Genomic DNA, 19,585 nt, shown 5'->3' with positions numbered 1-19,585 from the left:
GCCGACTGTCTCGTCAAATTCTAAACACTTCAGCTACCATGGTTTTGGAAGCACCCACCAGTACTTTTCTCACGTTAGAAGTCACTTAGCTCCGATGTACTGCACTCACAACTACACAGAACACTCTTCTGGCTACGAGTGGCATTTGCAACATATTGGGGACACTGCACAGATGCCGCTCATGATCGAATGCAACAGCGCAACCTGCAGGCTTCGCTGACATCTGCATTTTATGTTGAGGCATGTGTTTCTCACGGTGTTTCCATGTTTTTCTACCCCCTTTACATGTTGTGTAGGTTTCAAATCCGCTATTTTTTTGTCACCAGTGACTGCCAGTAACCAATCCTCCAAGTGCTCTGACATGAGTAGCGGTAAACGTTTGACATGTTCTAGCGGCTGTAGAGCTGGAAGGCAGAGGCGTCACTATGCGCATAATTAAATTTAAACTGACCTTTTATCACTATGTGTCTAACTACAAGTAATTTTATAAAGTATACCCCATATTTCATTAGTAAATTACTCTTTAACCTGTGGTGGAAAAGTTATATTCGAACAGTAGTTACCTATCTTTAATAACTGCGTAACATTCCGCTTTCGGTTGTTAATCTAGCTGTACATGTACACGCAATTAATTAGACTTCTGTTTGCAACCTTTGAACCAAGCTCATAATCTGCTGACTGATGTATGCGCTGATATAAGCTGGTTGTCCTTAGCTGCTGTTACATCACTTTTCGTAAGTCACACGTCATTGCGCAATATTATTCGTTTTCTCTCCTGTTTTGTTCGTGGATATTGTGCGTGGAAAGCAGCTGCCTATACATTTCAGCATGAATACTAATCTTCTTACTTTTACAACAGTCAAACTAACAGCATTTCGCGGCTACTGCTTCGCAGTTTATCTCCAATACGTTCAGCATTTCAGCATTTCACAATATACAGAACTCACCTCTGTATCGCTATACTATACAGTATAGGCCAACATTTACGACCACTATTGGAACACTGGACGAATTTATTCACAGAAAAAGCTTACTTTTCGTAGTAAACGTGACCTAGACATAGAAAATCAACTTTTAATATAGGAATTTAATACGTTTTTCTATGATTAATAATGCTGGCCTTAGTTATACATGGATCAAAAAGGGAGGAAGGTGAAGAGGGGTTGTCATGGAGGTCATGGATACCCTGCCGCGCCGCCACCCCCCCCCCCCCCCCCCAAAAAAAAAAAAATTACGCAAAGTGTTTATATTTTTACATCTGTTAATATCCAACTTTTTAGCTAAAATACGGAGAATAATGTAGACTGAAATCTAAGAGTCTCGAAAAGGGGAAGAAATTATGCAAAATTAAGAACTATGTTTAACTCAGAATTGATTTGATTTGATTTGATTTTGACAGGGAAGCTAAAACAGCTTAGGTCTAACCCGCCACTGCCCACACCGAAACCGAATTTATTGTGCGGTATCGCTCCCTGTACTTCTAGTAAACCCAACCAATGCCCTTAAACAGTGCAAGGAGTCCCTTTACCAGTTTTTTGTTAGACACTATTTCTTCAGGTCTAGTTGTCCCGAAGATTCTGTATCTTTTGCTCTCAAATGCCATGCATTCGAAGATTAGGTGTGATGCAGTTTCTTTACCCTCATCACAGATCCTACATTTAGAGTCTTCTTCCGTTGTTTGTAGGTGTTTTTTGAAATTCCCATGGCCGGTCATCAGTACAATAATGAGTTCGATTCTTTCCTGTTCAATCCCAGGATTACAGAGATTCTTTTAAAACATGGCTTGGGCATCATTACCTCACCATGTTTTTGTTTATGGACCTTGGTGCAATATTTTACGTGCTGTTTCCTGATTCAGTTCCGTAGTTCTAGTTCGATCATAGCCTTGGTGATTGTCAGGGCAGGTTTCGGTCCAATAAATGGAGCCGTTGCCCCTATCCTGTCCAATCTGTCGGCTTGTACATTGCCACAGATCCATAGCCCTGTGGCATTTTGCAACAGTCTTAGATCTTGTTGCAGGTGCTGCCAGTGATTTCAGAGCTGCTTGGCTGTCTGAATAGATGTAGATGCTACGGTCGTTGTAGCACCTACACATATTCTCCTCCACCCATGCCCTGATTGCAGTAATTTCAGCTTGGAACACAGAGACCAGTTTTCCTAGAGGGATGATGCCCTCCAGTCTTGGCTGAACACTTTACACTGCTGCCCCAACGACTTGGTCTGATTTCGACCCATCGGTGAACCAAACATTGTCCCACGTACGGAGTCGCACTGTTTCTACCCACTGCTCCCTCCTTCAAATTATAATATTGTAAGACTTGTTGAAGCTGTTGGGAGTCATTATATAGTCGGCAGGCATTTCCGCAGCCATTCCTATGTTTACCTCACTTACTATGTTAGTGTATGATTCTGCATATCCCGATGAGATCCAGTCTTTGCCAGTTCTAAGTCTGTATGCCCCAGCTACTGCCTCTATCTTGACCCAATGGTGTAGTGGAGGCATGTCTAGCATGGCTTCCATATCAGCGGTTGGTGAGCTGCTAACTCCGCCTGTTATGGCTAAGCAGGCCAGTCTCTGCGCCTTAGCAAGCTCCTTAGCTGCAACCCGCTGTTCTACCTTCTTCCACCGCACTACGGCACTGTAGTAAATCCTGTGTCTAACTACTGTGGTGTATATCCAGTGCATACCTCTGGGGCTGAGGCCCCAGTTTCTACCACAACCCCTTCTGGTACTCACTAGAGTACTTTTTGCCTTGGAGCAGATACTCTTAATGTGAGGGGTCCACGTTAGTTTTGTCATCTAAGGTTACCCCTAGATATTTCACTATCCCCTTCATAGGTAGAGTTCCATCGAAGAGCTTTAGATTCCAACTTAAGTGTTGAATATGCCTCTTTGTAAATGACACCCGTCTTCTTAGGATTAACCTTCAGATCCTGTTTAATGCACCAACTTTGCACAATGTCCAATCCTCCTTGTGCCATATTTCTAACTGTGTCAGCAAATTTTCCAGTTATTACTATGACAAGGTCACCTGCGTATCCTTGGCAGAAGCATTGTCTCGAATTTAGCTCAAATGGTTTAAATGACTCTGAGCATTATGGGACTTAACATCTGAGGTCATCAGCTCATAGAACTCAGAACTACTAATCAGCTCATAGAACTCAGAACTACTAAGACCTAACTAACCTAAGGACATCACACACATCCATGCCTGAGGCAGGATTCGAACCTACGACCGTACCGGTCGCGCGGTTTCAGACTGAAGCGCCTAGAACCGCTCGGCCACATCTGCCGGCTCGAATTTAGTTCCTCAATGAATTTTTTCACCACTAAATTCAACAATAAAGGGGACAGAACTCCTCCTTGTGGGCAGCCTCTAGTGGTGTTAATTACCATCTTTTCACTTATCATGGTAGCTTCTACGTTCCTTCCACTAAGCATGGTCCTGGTCCACCTCCATATAGTGGTCCCTAGGTCATGCACCTCTGCTGCACTTACCATGGAATCGAAGGTCGTATTATTGAAGACCCCCTCGATATCCAGGAAGATGCAGAGTGCTATTTCTTGGAAGTGAAGCTGTCTTTGTAAGGAAGTTATGCTGAGGCCAAAATAATTTCCCTCGTGATACCTTCCTCACATTGCTACATTTTAATGGGAGCAGAAATCCATTATTGGCATGGAAGAAATTCCATTTCTTACATAGATGAATGTTCTGGAGTTTCTCAGATTTCTAGTATAAATCAGATTACCTCCAGGGCCACCGAGTCCCAGTACGTCCCCTTTATATAAGTAGGGTTCTTGCATCAGGGCCAAATCCACTTCCTGCCTCCCGAGGCAGTGGCTCAGGGCAGCAGAGGCCCCTTTACTGCGCTGCAGATTAATCTGCAGCGCCTCCAATCTCCTTCTTGCTGCCCTCATTGCCTTTGAGATCTTTGAGAATCCTGACGATGACCTGCGAGAACCCTATAAATTTCAGGTCCTGCTCTCGCATCGCCTTCAGCAACTTCTCTCCGACCTCCACCACCAGGGTTCGTCCTTCCGGTACAACCTTCTGGTTGATCATTCTCCAGTCTCCTGTCGAGACTTTTGGGTTCTGAGCCCCTATTTTCTCGAACAGAGTCTTAGGAGAGACATTCTGAAGTATCTTTGGTACGCACCTTTGCGGTTTTACGAAGTTCCGCTGATGTCTTGACCAGCAGCTTCGCATCTTTCCACGGGGATATCATGGGCACCTTGTCCTTAAGCCATTCCACCGTTGCACCCCCTCACAGACAAAAATGAGGGCATCATAATCTAGATAGACCCTCCTAAAGTTGGGTCTTGGACCAGCGCCCCCCCCCCCCCCCAATCTTTTCACAGTGGGCCATCTGTACAGATTCGTCCTGCTGCAAGGTAATGGCTACCAGTGGAGAGCCTTCCTGAATAACTGCCATCTTAAAAACCGAGACTGCAGTACTATAGGTCTGTTTCCCTATTTCTTGCTTCGGTTTTTTCTGGGCTCGCTTACCCAGGGAGGAGGGAGTCTTCGATTCCTCCCTTATTCTCTTGCTGCCTGTCTTCAACGTTGTGGGATTCTGCGTATCCCCTTCAAACTGAGACAGTTTTTTCTTGGGGGTCTTAGGTTAAAGTCCCTTTAAATCCCTCCAATTGTTTTTAGGAAGCCATTCTCTCCCTTCGTTTTTCCTCTGTTCCCTGAGTAGTTTCCTCCTCTGGGCCCCAGAAAAGGCTTTAATCTTGATCTGGTCCAACTTCTCGTTTACAGTTCCCACTTCTGGCTCAGGTCTAGACACTGATTCAGTAGTGGGAATGCCTTCCATTGGTCCTGACCCCGATGTTTGGGTGTCTGAGGTCTCGGTTCGGCCCTCAGTTTGTTTTTCTTTATTTTCTTTAATCGTGTCCGTATTGGTCCCACGAGATTTGGTGATCTACACGGTCCACACCACGAATACGCCAAGCAGTGTAAGGCTACTTACTCAGGGAGGTCGTCCAGTATCCCTGAGGCTCCGTTTGCGACACATCTTCCCATGTGCCACGCATCCCTTGGCACGGATCGCATCGCACCTTGCGTTGGGAAAGGGAACTGGGTAGGGCTAGGAGAGGACAGGGAAGATGGGACGTTGTGAGACACTCGTAGTCTGATCCATCGGCTGAGGCCTTTCCGGCAGTAGGTCCTCTACCTTCGGCATAGCCCTCAGCTTCACGCAACCCTCTCACCCGCACGGATAGTGCTTCATCAAAGTGGTGTACCCCGGAGAGGTAACTCGGAATACTTTTCATTTGTATAGTCAGGGCTAGTCCACGTAGAATGCTTGGTATCATTATTGTGGCACGCTCACAAGGTGACCATAGATGCTGTCCTGCTATCAATAACAAATCGGCCATAGTTCCATACCAAATCAATATATAAATAAAAATATTGAAAGTTACACTTAAGTGTTGTAGTGAGTACCGACGTAAACAATTATTATTATTATTATTATTATTATTATTATTATTTTGGTCATCAGTCTACTGACTGGTTTGATGCGGCCCGCCACGGATTCCTTTCCTGTGCTAACCTCTTCATCTCAGAGTAGCACTTGCAACCTACGTCCTCAATTATTTGCTTGGTGTATTCCAATCTCTGTCTTCCTCTACAGTTTTTGGCCTCTACAGCTCCCTCTAGTACCATGGAAGTCATTCCCTCATGTCTTAGCAGATGTCATATCATCCTGTCCCTTCTCCTTATCAGTGTTTTCCACATATTCCTTTCCTCTCCGATTCTGCGTAGAACCTCCTCATTCCTTACCTTTTCAGTCCACCAAATTTTCAACATTCGTCTATAGCACCACATCTCAAATGCTTCGATTCTCTTCTGTTCCGGTTTTCCCACAGTCCATGTTTCACTACCATACAATGCTGTAGTCCAGACGTACATCTTCAGAAATTTCTTCCTCAAATTAAGGCCGGTATTTGATATTAGTAGACTTCTCTTGGCCAGAAATGCCTTTTTTGCCATAGCGAGTCTGCTTTTGATGTCCTCCTTGCTCCGTCCGTCACTGGTTATTTTACTGCCTAGGTAGCACAATTCCTTAACTTCATTGACTTCGTGACCATCAATCCTGATGTTAAGTTTCTCTCTGTTCTCATTTCTGCTACTTCTCATTACCTTCGTCTTTCTCCGATTTACTCTCACACCATACTGTGTACTCATTAGACTGTTCATTCCGTTCAGCAGATCATTTAATTCTTCTTCACTTTCACTCAGGATAGCAATTTCATCAGCGAATCGTATCATTGATATCCTTTCACCTTGTATTTTAATTCCACTCCTGAACCTTTCTTTTATTTCCATCATTACTTCCTCTATGTACAGATTGAAGAGTAGGGGCGAAAGGCTACAGCCTTGTCTTACACCCTTCTTAATACGAACACTTCGTTCTTGATGGTCCACTCTTATTATTCCCTCTTGGTTGTTGTACATACTGTATATGACCCTTCTCTCCCTATAGCTTACCCCTACTTTTTTCAGAATCTCGGACAGCTTGCACCATTTTATATTGTCGAACGCTTTTTCCACGTCGACAAATCCTATGAACGTGTCTTCATTTTTCTTTAGCCTTGCTTCCATTATTAGCCGTAACGTCAGAATTGTCTCTCTCGTGCCTTTACTTTTCCTAAAGCCAAACTGATCGTCACCTAGCGCATTATCAGTTTTCTTTTCCATTCTTCTGTATATTATTCTTGTGAGCAGCTTCGATGCATGAGCTGTTAAGCTGATTGTGCGATAATTCTCGCACTGTCAGCTCTTGCCGCCTTCGGAATTTTGTGGATGATGCTTTTCCGAAAGTCAGATGGTATGTCGCCAGACTCATATATTCTACACACCAACGTGAATAGTCGTTTTGTTGCCACTTCCCTTAATGATTTTAGAAATTCTGATGGAATGTTATCTATCCCTTCTGCCTTATTTGACCGTAAGTCCTCCAAAGCTCTTTTAAATTCCGATTCTAATACTGGATCCCCAATCTCTTCTAAATCGACTCCTGTTTCTTCTTCTATCACATCAGACAAATCGTCACCCTCATAGAGGCTTTCAATGTATTCTTTCCACCTATCTGCTCTCTCCTCTGCATTTAACAGTGGAATTCCCGTTGCACTCTTAATGTTACCACCGTTGCTTTTAATGTCACCAAAGGTTATTTTGACTTTCCTGTATGCTGAGTCTGTCCTTCCGACAATCATATCTTTTTCGATGTCTTCACATTTTTCCTGCAGCCATTTCGTCTTAGCTTCCTTGCACTTCCTATTTATTTCATTCCTCAGTGACTTGTATTTCTGTATTCCTGATTTCCCCGGAACATGTTTGTACTTCCTCCTTTCATCAATCAACTGAAGTATTTCTTCTGTTACCCATGGTTTCTTCGCGTGTGTGTGTGTTTGAGGTTTACGGGCGCTAAACAGCGTGGTCATCAGCGCCCAGGTTTCTTCGCAGCTACCTTCTTTGTACGTATGTTTTCTTTCCCAACTTCTGTGATGGCCCTTTTTAGAGATTTCCATTCCTCTTCAACTGTGCTGCCTACTGCACTATTCCTTATTGCTGTATCTATAGCGTTAGAGAACTTCAAACGTATCTCGCCATTCCTTAGAACTTCCGTATCCCACTTCTTTGTGTATTGATTCTTCCTGACTCATGTCTTGGACTTCAGCCTACTCTCCATCACCACTATATTGTGATCTGAGTCTATATCTGCTCCTGGGTACGCCTTACAATCCAGTATCTAATTTCGGAATCTCTTTCTGACCATGATGTAATCTAATTGAAATCTTTCCGTATCTCCCGGCCTTTTCCAAGTATACCTCCTCCTCTTGTGATTCTTGAACAGGGTATTCGCTATTACTAGCTGAAACTTGTTACAGAACTCAATTAGTCTTTCTCCTCTTTCATTCCTTGTCCCAAGCCCATATTCGCCTGTAACCTTTTCTTCTACTCCTTCCCTACAACTGCATTCCAGTCGCCCATGACTATTACATTTTCGTCCCCCTTTACATACTGCATTACCCTTTCAATATCCTCTTACACTTTCTCTATCTGTTCATCTTCAGCTTGCGACGTCGGCATGTATACCTGAACTATCGTTGTCGCTGTTGGTCTGCTGTCGATTCTGATTAGAACAACCTGGTCACTGAACTGTTCACAGTAACACACCCTCTGTCCTACCTTCCTATTCATAACGAATCCTACACCTGTTATACCATTTTCTGCTGCTGTTGATATTCCCCGATACTCATCTGACCAGAAATCCTTGTCTTCCTTCCACTTCACTTCACTGACCCCTACTATATCTAAATTGAGCCTTTGGATTTCCCTTTCCAGATTTTCTAGTTTCCCTACTATGTTCAAGCTTCTGACATTCCACGCCCCGACTCGTAGAACATTATCCTTTCGTTGATTATTCAGTCTTTTTCTCATGGTAACCTCCCCCTTGGCAGTCCCCTCCCGGAGATCCGAATGGGGGACTATTCCGGAATCTTTTGCCAATGGAGAGATCATCATGACACTTCTTCAACTACAGGCCACACGTCCTGTGGATACACGTTACGTGTATTTAATGCAGTGGTTTCCATTGCCTTCTGCACCCTCATGTCGTTGATCATTGCTGATTCTTCCGCATTTATGGGCAATTTCCCACCCCTAGGACAAGAGAGTGCCCTGAACCTCTATCCGCTCCTCCGCCCTCTTTGACAAGGCCGTTGGCAGAATGAGGCTGACTTCTTATGCCGGAAGCCTTCGGCTGCCAATGCTGATTATTTATCAAAATTTAGGCAGTGGCGGGAATCGAACCCGGGACCGAAGACGTTTTTGATTATGAATCAAAGACGCTACCCCTAGACCACGGGTACAAATTATGTCATTGTAACTTTACACTTTTATGTATTACACTGTTATTTTTTTATTGCGAATAGGCCATCTGGGGACCATGTTCCAATTTCAGTTCTTCATTCTTTGTTCTTTTTTTTTCTACCAACATGCCTTCATCTGTTCCCTGTGTTTCTTCTTCCTGTCTTGAGACCAGTCTTTTTTGCTGTCCTGCCTTGAAACCCTTCCATTTTCAATACTTGTTCCCGAAAGGTTTATCTGTTGTTTATATCTTCTATTTTTACATTGTTTCTTTCTAAATCCTTTTTTACTTCATTGACTCAGCTTTTTGTAGTCTTCTTACCCTGAAAATATTAGAAAATCTTATTAGTTTATCTACTGCCTTGCATTCGAAATATATTGTTATTATTATTAAAATATGTGTCTCGTTAAAAGTGAAAGTTACGGCAAGTTACGTCTGACGGACTGGGCTGTGGGGGCAGAAACAATTGTGACATACTCCCTCATTCTCCTCTCAGAACCGGCCCCTGTATCCGCATTTGGCTACAGTTTTTTAAACTATCACATACTCTCTGTTCTTCATTCCACAACAAGTCTAAATCAGTGTGTTTATAAATACTTTAGTTATTCCTGCATTTAAATTTGTTTCTGTGTTTTTATATCTTTATCACTAGTCCATACAACATATTTATGAATTGTATATGCTGGTAACCATTGTAAGGGACTGAAAGTAACCACTATCACGCATTTTAACAAATAGAATAACGCAGTGGAATAAACGAAGAAATTCCAGTTTAAATTCTTTTGAGGAAAGAAAAGTAACAGCAAAACGGTTGTAATCGAACGCCGAACTTTAAAAGAACAATACAAAAATAATTATTTAGAATACCAAAAGGTAAGTACAGAATAAACACCAACGGGCCATAACTTAGGTAGTGTAATGTTTGACTGCTATACTTATGGCTAACAGAAAACGGATGTACTCGAATTCGTGAACGTTTGCTATGCTGCAAAACTGAGCAAAAACTTTCCTCTTTAATACTGTTTCAGTCAAAGACATGATGATATAAATTATCTTAGTCTGCTGCGTTTCGTACATCGCTTTTTTTATCTTGTCTGTGCTTAATTAGTAAGTATTCCAATGGGAATTTTCTTAGACATCTTTCGTTATAATCGTTATTGCCCTAACTGGTCAACATGGCAAGTTTACGCCCGGAGAATATTATTTCCTGTTTATTTTTACGTGCTGAGTCCAGGCAACGGCCGAAATTATAGACCGCCGCACTGCTCCGTTTTTGTGACAGGCTTCAGTTCCGACGTCTGCGAACAACTTGTTACTCTGCTACAAGAAATAGGACGCTGGCTTGTTTTGTCGATGGCAGCCATAACTTTATGTAACAAAGTATACTGAATTTAGATGCAGTTTCGCACTTTTGATCACTTAGCCGCTATTAAAGTACAAATATAATTATCTACTCTTTGAGATAGTGATATCCTGAAAATCTTTCGTACCAGTACTTAGCAATGAAATTGCACTTTTAAGCAAATGCTGTTGTATATTGCAGGGTAACAGTGTTTCGAGGGTACATCAACGTTTGTCCCCGAAGGACAGTGTTCCACTTTTTTAAATTAATTTTGTACTACTGTATTTAGTTTTTAATTCTTCCGGTTCTGTTTGACAAATTACTTAAACATACTAGGCCATGGAAGGAATCACTAGAACGATGGTTAAAAAAATACACGAGAATTGCAATTGTATACAAACATTTCTATTGCAAAACAGCGAAAGGATTTAAGCAACTATGTCGAATACCAGTGCCAAATAAAATTAACTCTTCCTAAACATGCCACAAAATTTTATTCAGTAAATTTTATGAGGAGGCGGAAAAAATGTGTGATGAAATAAAAAAAAAAACTATTCAGTACCTCAAGGAAGACGAAAATTTAATTGTGATGGTGGACTATAATTCGACATAATGACAAGTAGAAGAACATGGGTTGGAGGAAGGACTGGAAGAGTCACCTGCTCAAATTTAGCACAGACCAACATTTGACCGTTGCTAGTACTTGGGTTAGGAATGATTAAAGAAGGATTTATACATGGTGAAATCTGGGCACGAAATACACTCCTGGAAATTGAAATAAGAACACCGTGAATTCATTGTCCCAGGAAGGGGAAACTTTATTGACACATTCCTGGGGTCAGATACATCACATGATCACACTGACAGAACCACAGGCACATAGACACAGGCAACAGAGCATCCACAATGTCGGCACTAGTACAGTGTATATCCATCTTTCGCAGCAATGCAGGCTGCTATTCTCCCATGGAGACGATCGTAGAGATGCTGGATGTAGTCCTGTGGAAGAGCTTGCCTTACCATTTCCACCTGGCGCCTCAATTGGACCAGCGTCGTGCTGGACGTGCAGACCGGATGAGACGACGCTTCATCCAGTCCCAAACATGCTCAATGGGGGACAGATCCGGAGATCTTGCTCGCCAGGGTAGCTGACTTACACCTTCTAGAGCACGTTGGGTGGCACGGGATACATGCGGACGTGCATTGTCCTGTTGGAACAGCAAGTTCCCTTGCCGGTCTAGGAATGGTAGAACGATGGGTTCGATGACGGTTTGGATGTACCGTGCACTATTCAGTGTCCCCTCGACGATCACCAGAGGTGTACGGCCAGTGTAGGAGATCGCTCCCCACATCATGATGCCAGGTGTTAGCCCTGTGTGCCTCGGTCGTATGCAGTCCTGATTGTGGCGCTCACCTGCACGGCGCCAAACACGCATACGACCATCATTGGCACCACGGCAGAAGCGACTCTCATCGCTGAAGACGACACGTCTCCATTCGTCCCTCCATTCACGCCTGTCGCGACACCACTGGAGGCGGGCTGCACGATGTTGGGGCGTGAGCGGAAGACGGCCTAAGGTGTGCGGGACCGTAGCCCAGCTTCATGGAGACGGTTGCGAATGGTCCTAGCCGATACCCCAGGAGCAACAGTGTCCCTAATTTGCTGGGAAGTGGCGGCGGTGCGGTCCCCTACGGCACTGCGTAGGATCCTACGGTCTTGGCGTGCATCCGTGCGTCGCTGCGGTCCGGTCCCAGGTCGACGGGCACGTGCACCTTCCGCCGACCACTGGCGACAACATCGATGTACTGTGGAGACCTCGCGCCCCACGTGTGGAGCAATTCGGCGGTACGTCCACCCGGCCTCCCGCATGCCCACTATACGCCCTCGCTCAAAGTCCGTCAACTGCACATACGGTTCACGTCCACGCTGTCGCGGCATGCTACCAGTGCTAAAGACTGCTATGGAGCTCCGTATGCCACGGCAAACTGGCTGACACAGACGGCGGCGGTGCACAAATGCTGCGCAGCTAGCGCCATTCGACGGCCAACACCGCGGTTCCTGGTGTGTCCGCTGTGCCGTGCGTGTGATCATTGCTTGTACAGCCCTCTCGCTGTGTCCGGAGCAAGTATGGTGGGTCTGACACACCGGTGTCAATGTGTTCTTTTTTCCATTTCCAGGAGTGTAGTTAAGTCCGAAGTGATTCAAATTGTTAAAAAGAAACTCTCGCATAGCACACGAGTTCCGACATGAAATTAACGAGTATAGAAGATATAAGACTATAGCAGATGAAGCAGGCAAGAGGACATACGGTTATCTAAAAAAATTAGATTGACAGAAAGTGCAAAGCTGTAGAAGCATGAATGACTATGGGGAAGGTTTATGCCATCTGTAGAAAAATTGGAGAAAAATATACAGAAAAGAGAAAGAGCTGAATGCATATCTAGAACTCAGATGGCAAGCCAGTAGCCAACGAAACAAAGAGAGAAAGGCTAAAAGGAGTAATGAGTAATTGGAGAAAAAAGTAACGAAGTCCAAGACAATAATGAGGAAAGGAAAGATTGAGAAGAAGAATATGAGACGGGAGATGGTACGGCGAAGAGAATTTGACACGGCTCTGGAGAAATCAGCAGTTGCAAAAAGTCGCCTGAGGCTGACGATATTCTCTCGGAACTATTGAGATCCTTCGACGAAGCAAATATGACAAACTGTTCCTCCTGGTATATAACATACGACAGATAGGCGAAACTGTCTAAGTCTTAAAGAAGAATTTAATGATACTAATTTCGAAACATGCAGGTGTTGACAGGCTAGAAACTACAGAACCATCACTTTAATAACGCATGGTTTCAAGATTCTAAAGTTAGTTATTTACAGGAGAGGGTAACATCGGGGAACATTAATTTATGTTCGGGAGAAATGAAGAGAGACGTGACGCAATACTGATCGTATGACGTATCTTAAAACATAGACGAAAGAAAGATAATCCGAATATAAAGACCTTGTGGAGATAGAGAACGTTGTGGACGATACTGACTGGCGTAAACTCTCTAAATTTAAGAGATAAAATAAGGGGGCCAAAGGTTATCTTCAACCTATGCAGAAACCCGACTGAAGTTACAACACTCAAATGGTAGTTTAGAATAGAGTGAGATAGAGTTGTAGCCCATCCTGGATTCATCTGTACACCGAGTAAGCAGTGAAGGAAATTCAGGAGGAGATTGAAAAGAGAAATAGAGTTCATGGAAGAGGAATAAAAACTTTGAGATTTGCGGATGACACTGTAATTCTATCAGAGAAGGCACGGTATTCGTATTCCGTGGACCACACGAAGAGTGATCTCTAGGATGTGGAAATAAGTCAAAGATGCGCACTTAATTGCAATACTGTCTACTGATATTATGTTACTGTATCAGAGCGCTAAATCTAATAATAAAGCACTCCATCGTCAGGCCACAAGTGACCCATCGGGAAAATCCGACCGCCGTGTCATCCTCAGTTGAGGATGCGGATAAGAGGGGCGTGTGGTCAGCACACCGCTCTCCCGGTCGTTACGATGGTTTTCTTCCACCGCAGCCGCTACTGTTCGGTCGAGTAGCTCCTCAGTTGGCATCACGAGGCTGAGTGCACCCCGAAAAATGGCAACAGCTCATGGCGGCCCAGATGGTACCCATCCAAATGCCGGCCACGACCGACAGCGCTTAACTTAGGTGACCTGACGGACACCAGTGTATCCACTGCGACAAGGCCGTTGCCTAAATCTAATAATAAATTAAACAATAATATTGAATTTAAAAGTTTCAGTGAAGTTACTCTGTAACAAAGAAGAAGCTGCCCACCATTAAGTTCTTTCATTCATTCTTTACCTGAACTACATCATATTTTATGCTCTTATATTACTTTTTTGGAGACTGAAAAATCTCATCTGTAGGAGTCAACATGTGTCCCGAAAACAATGATCGTATGAAACCCAACTGGTTGTGTTCGACCACGAGGCACAGAAAGCGGCAGACACCGGCGCCCATGTTCATAGCGTGTTTTTGACTTCCGGAAGGCGCTGGATACAGTACCGTAGTGGTGCCTAATGAACAAAATACGAGCGTAGGGAACATTACACCACGTGTGTGACTGGACTGAAGGCTTTATAGCAAATAAAATACAGTATGCCACTCTCAGTGGGGAAAAGTCTTCAGACATTAACATCGAATGTACCCTAAGGGAGTGTTATAGGACCTATACTCTTCAGAATTTACGTAAATGACTTAGTGGATAAAGTCAGAAGTTCCGTAAGACTTTTCGCGGGTGATTCTGTTGTAAGCAGAGAAGTCGCAATGCTATAAAATTGTAGTAACATGCAGGTAGACCCGCAGTGAATCGACGTTTGTTGCACAGATTGGCAGTTGAGTTTCGAGATAAATAAATGTAGCATACTGAGCGTAAATAGTAAGAATGACCGATTAAACACATACAGAACAGTGCAAGCATTCACATGCGTTAAATATCGAGAATATTGCATATGGAGCGATTGAATGTGGAACAACCACGTCAAACTAAACGCTTGTGATTCAGATTCCAGGAATATTCATTACAAGGACTTCTGAGGAAGCGTAGTCTATCCAGAAAAGAGGTAGCTTACAAGCTCCTCACTAGACCCATACTAACATGTTGCTCGTCTATGTGGGATGAGTTATCACACAGAACTGATAGAGGAAATATAGAAGATCGAAACAAGAGTAGCGCAGTCCATAACAGGTTCGTTTAGTATACAAGAAAGAGTCACGGATATGCTCTGCCGACTACAGAGCCAGACACTCCAAGAGAGAGGTTAAGCATCACTGTGTGCTTTTTACATCTATACAGATACTCTGAAAGCTACCGTACGGTGCGTGGTGGAGGGTACCCTGTACTACTACTAGTTATTTGATTTCGTATTCCAATCGAAAACAACTATCTATATGCCTCCATATAAGCCCTGATTTCTCGTATTATCTTCGTAATCCTTACGCGCAACGTATGTTGACGGCAATAGATTAGTTTGGTAGTCACCTTAAAATGCCGGTTCTCTAAATTTTCTCAATAATGGTTCTCGAAAATAACGTCGCCTTCCAGCCAGGGATTCCCATTTCAGTTCCCGAAGCATCTCCGTAATACTTACAGGTTGCTCGAACCAACCAGTAACAAATCTAGCAGCTCGCCTCCGAATTGCTTCGACGTCTTCCTTCAATCCGACCTGTTACCAAACACTCGAGCAGTACTCAAGAACAGGCCGCACAACTACTGTTTTCTAAAATTATCCCAAAAACCGATATCGACCATTCGCTTTTTCTGCCACAGTTCTCACACGCACGTCCTATCTCCGTCGGAATTCCGAGAATGTAACGTTCAATCAGTAGGTAGCTTCCTCCTATGTATGTCTTGCGAATGACCATGTAGGTAAAACTGGAGAGATTCTACTCAGGCGGACGCTTACCAGCAATCGTTCATCCCACGAACCATTCGCCACAGGAGTGGAGAAAAGGGGAAACTGACAGTGTTACACCGAAAGGTTGCTTGCGAGGTGTAAATGTAGATTTAGAGTCACGACTGCATGTTATATCCACATGGGCTCCAAACTATCATACTTGATTATTGTTGCCTCTGTGTGTCTGCGATAGATGTTGGCAGTCTACGGGCATCGTATTAAAGACTGTCACACGTGGAGTCATAATTGTAGGACAGGTTGAAGCAGCACCGATCCGAAAGCAATACATTAAGTCACTCAACAACTTGCGACGACGTTCATTTTCATAGTCAGCAGGAAGAATGAAGGAAGATTATGGTTTAACGTCCCGTCGACAAGAAAATCACTACAGTCGGAGCACATGTTCGTCTTGGGACAGAATTGGGGTGGGAATCGGATGTGTCACTTTCAAACGAATAATTCCAGCATTTACCTTAAGCGATGTAGGGAAACCATGAAAACCTATATCTGGGCTTTCAGCAACCGTCCTCCCTTAAGTTAATCTACTCACTCAACTCCTTTACATTTGCACCTGCTACCCGAGAAAGAGTTATGGATTACCTGCAATTCTGCGTCATCACCGTTGGTCGGAGGCTAGCCGCAGCCGGACTAGGGAATTACTGTTCCATGCGCAGGCTGCCGTTAACACCACAACACAAACGGCAGTGTTTGGAATAGAGCTCTGGACGGGACTGTTGATGAATAGCGTCACATTGTGTTCAGTGATGAATCGTATTTCTACACAATGCTGGTGGTACCGAAGCGACCTGGTGAACATGTAACACTTTTGTAATATTTTGGAAAGGCACAGTGGTGTTACTCCTGGCGTGAGGACGTGAGGAACCATTGTCTATTACTTTCGGTAACGGCTGGTAGTGACTGGGGGCAGTCTGATAGCACAATGGTACGTCACGAACATCGTATGTCCTCACGTGTTACCTCTTATGCGACAGTATCGTGGTGCTACTTTTCTACAAGTCAATGCTCGTCCACACATGACAATCGTCTCTGTGTATTGTCTGAATGATGCTGACGTTCTCCCGTGGCCATTAAGAGCTATAGATTTTTCACTGATTTAACATGTGTGGGACCAGTTCGGACGGCAACTCCGTCCCAGTGCCAGTAGCCAAGCTATAAAGAGCCAGTTACAAAAGTTGTGGACCAGCTTGTCTCATAAGAGGATACAACAGCTTTATGACACCCTTATCAACCGAATCAGTACATGCACCTTGGCCACAGTGGTTCAACGTCATCCTTATAAAGGGAACGAACGAAGATTAGAGTTTAATGTCATGTCTACATCGAGATGATTAGAGACGGAGCATAAGCTCTGATTGTTTTAAGGATAGGAAAGGAAACTGGCTGTGCCCTTTCAAAGGAACCATCCCGGCATTGCCTGTAGCGATTGAGGGAAATCACTCTGGTCAAAGGAAATTATGGCGAAAAGTTCTCCGTACATTTAACTATCGTATTTACGCAAATAAAACCGCATACCCTTTCATCCTGTGAAGTTTCATTTCGTTTCCTTGTTCCCTTCAGCGTGTTTAACTTTAGTTATCGAGCAGTGTATAAAATACTCAACAGACAGGTGGGTATTTCTGCCGTGTAGTCACCTAGTATCACGTTCCAATGACGAATCTACACCCATATGAATCAGGTGGTCGTAAAGTTTTGGCTCAACAGTTCTCTTTGACAGGAAACCACAAAACCAGTGTAATAATACAAACGAACGTATATTCAAAAGAAAATGGTTCAAATTGGCAATGAATTCTTAGAACCAGCAGATGAGTTTTCATATTTAGAAGTGTTGAAAACAGCGGCTATAGGGAGCGAAGAAGAAATAAACAGAAGAACAAAACGCCCGAAAGTGATTTTCATAAACCAAAGTTTTGAAGACTAGTTTTCTGACGTGTAAGGAAACGACGTACGACAGGCAGTGTGCATTACCAGTTTTGGGTTGCGACAGCGGGATATGCTCTTGTTATGAGAACACTATTTAAATGCAAAGCGTTTCCAGCCAAGTAATCGACAGTTGCATGTATTGGTAATTACTAGGAGACGAAAAAAATGTGTCGGGGAACTGTCGAGAGTGGGTTAGGATAATAATGACTACAATGAAAACGAAATGTAGGTGAGTGGGAGAGGTAGTCAATTGAATGGGTGGTAGCCGCTGAGTTCCTTCCTGGATTACAAGACATTAACAAAGTAATTACTTTTGAATACATTATGGGAGTGACAGTGATCAATGTGTTACAAATATTTACTATTAAAAACAGTCTTGATAACGATTTATTTATTAAGGTGACCGGTTTCGACCACTACTGTGGCTATCTTCAGACCATTGAGAAGGAACCTTTTACCGCTGGAGAAAAGGATGTGAATTAGCAATATGCAGTCTAAAAGCATATAAGCAAACATTCAAAAACAGATAGTCAGTCATAAAACAATGATTGGTGAAATAAAATTACAAAGTACAGATAAAATATTTCCTAAAAGTCTTAATAATTTTTAAAAACGAAGGACAGAAGAGTGAACATTCTAAAGCAGATCATCGAAAAACTCAAAGAAATTTTTGTCTTTGAATTGAAGTTGTTCGTTTAAAACAGATAATGGATTACTTTTGTGAAGTGAAAAGATTTCAATTTCTTCTAAAGTATTTAGCAGTAGTGCTTTTGGGACAGTATGTAATATTTCGAAGTTGTTAGAAATGCAACCCTCAGAATGATTTTATCCATCAAGATGTTGACAAAAAAGTGATTTGGTACGTGCAGTACCAGTAGTATGTTCTTTAAAACGTGTTAGAAAGTTACGGCCAGTGTGGCCAATATACTGTTTCTCACAGTCATTACATATTATTTTGTAAACGTCTGACTTTAGGTATGTGTTTGATTCCCCAATTGTGTGTTTCAGTTTCATCTGTAGTGGGTTATTGGTTTTAAATGCTATTGTCACGCTTGTATTCTTAAATAATTTATTTACTTTATCGGAAATAGGTCCCATGTATGTCAATTTTGTAAATCTCTTCTTGGAATTTATAACAGTTTCATTTGTTTCTTGTAATTTTAGATATAACAGATCAATCTGATGGTAATTATAATTGTTAGCAACTGCTATCTGTTTTAATGTATCAGTTTCCTTCTGGATTGCATCAGGTTGAAGAGGTAATTTCAGTATCCTATGTATCATAGATTTAAAAAATGCCATTTTGTATCTTAATGGATGGCATAATGTTGCCTTTATTATTACGTCGGTTGATGTGGGTTTTCTATAAATAGAAATATTATGTTTTCCGTTCTTGTCTTCAATTGTGAGGTCCAGAAAATTAAACTATTTTTACTTTCGTATTCTACTGTAAATACAAGTTTTGGATATAAATTATTTAAGTTCTTTACGAAAGCATCAATTTCTTGCTTAGAACCGTTATATAATATCAATGTGTCGTCAACATATCTTTTGTAGTATACAATTTGATTTGTTATTTCTCTATTATTTTTGAAAAATTGAATTTCAACATAATTGACAAAGATATCTGCTATAATGCTAGCCAGTTAATTCCCCATTGCAAGTCCATCTTCCTCAATATATATTTTATTATTAAATGAAAAATAATTAAAATGTAGAGTAATTCTTAACAGTTCCATGACTTCTACTATTTCTTCAGGGCTCATGATTTTGTGATACGTTAAGTTATCATTAATAATAGAGATAGTCTCTTGAATAGGTATATTCGTGTAAAGATTTGTGATTTCCAACGATGTGAACCTTGCGTTTTTTGACATATCCATGTCATAAATTAATTTAGTTAGTTCAAAATTATTTCAATACTATAATTTTCTTCATAAATATAAAAGGATTTTAAGAT

This window comes from Schistocerca gregaria, chromosome X (genome assembly GCF_023897955.1).
Source record: "Schistocerca gregaria isolate iqSchGreg1 chromosome X, iqSchGreg1.2, whole genome shotgun sequence".
Classification (NCBI taxonomy): Eukaryota; Metazoa; Arthropoda; class Insecta; order Orthoptera; family Acrididae; genus Schistocerca; species Schistocerca gregaria.
The sequence above is the reverse complement of the archived record's forward strand: the minus strand, read 5'-3'. Positions refer to the sequence as shown.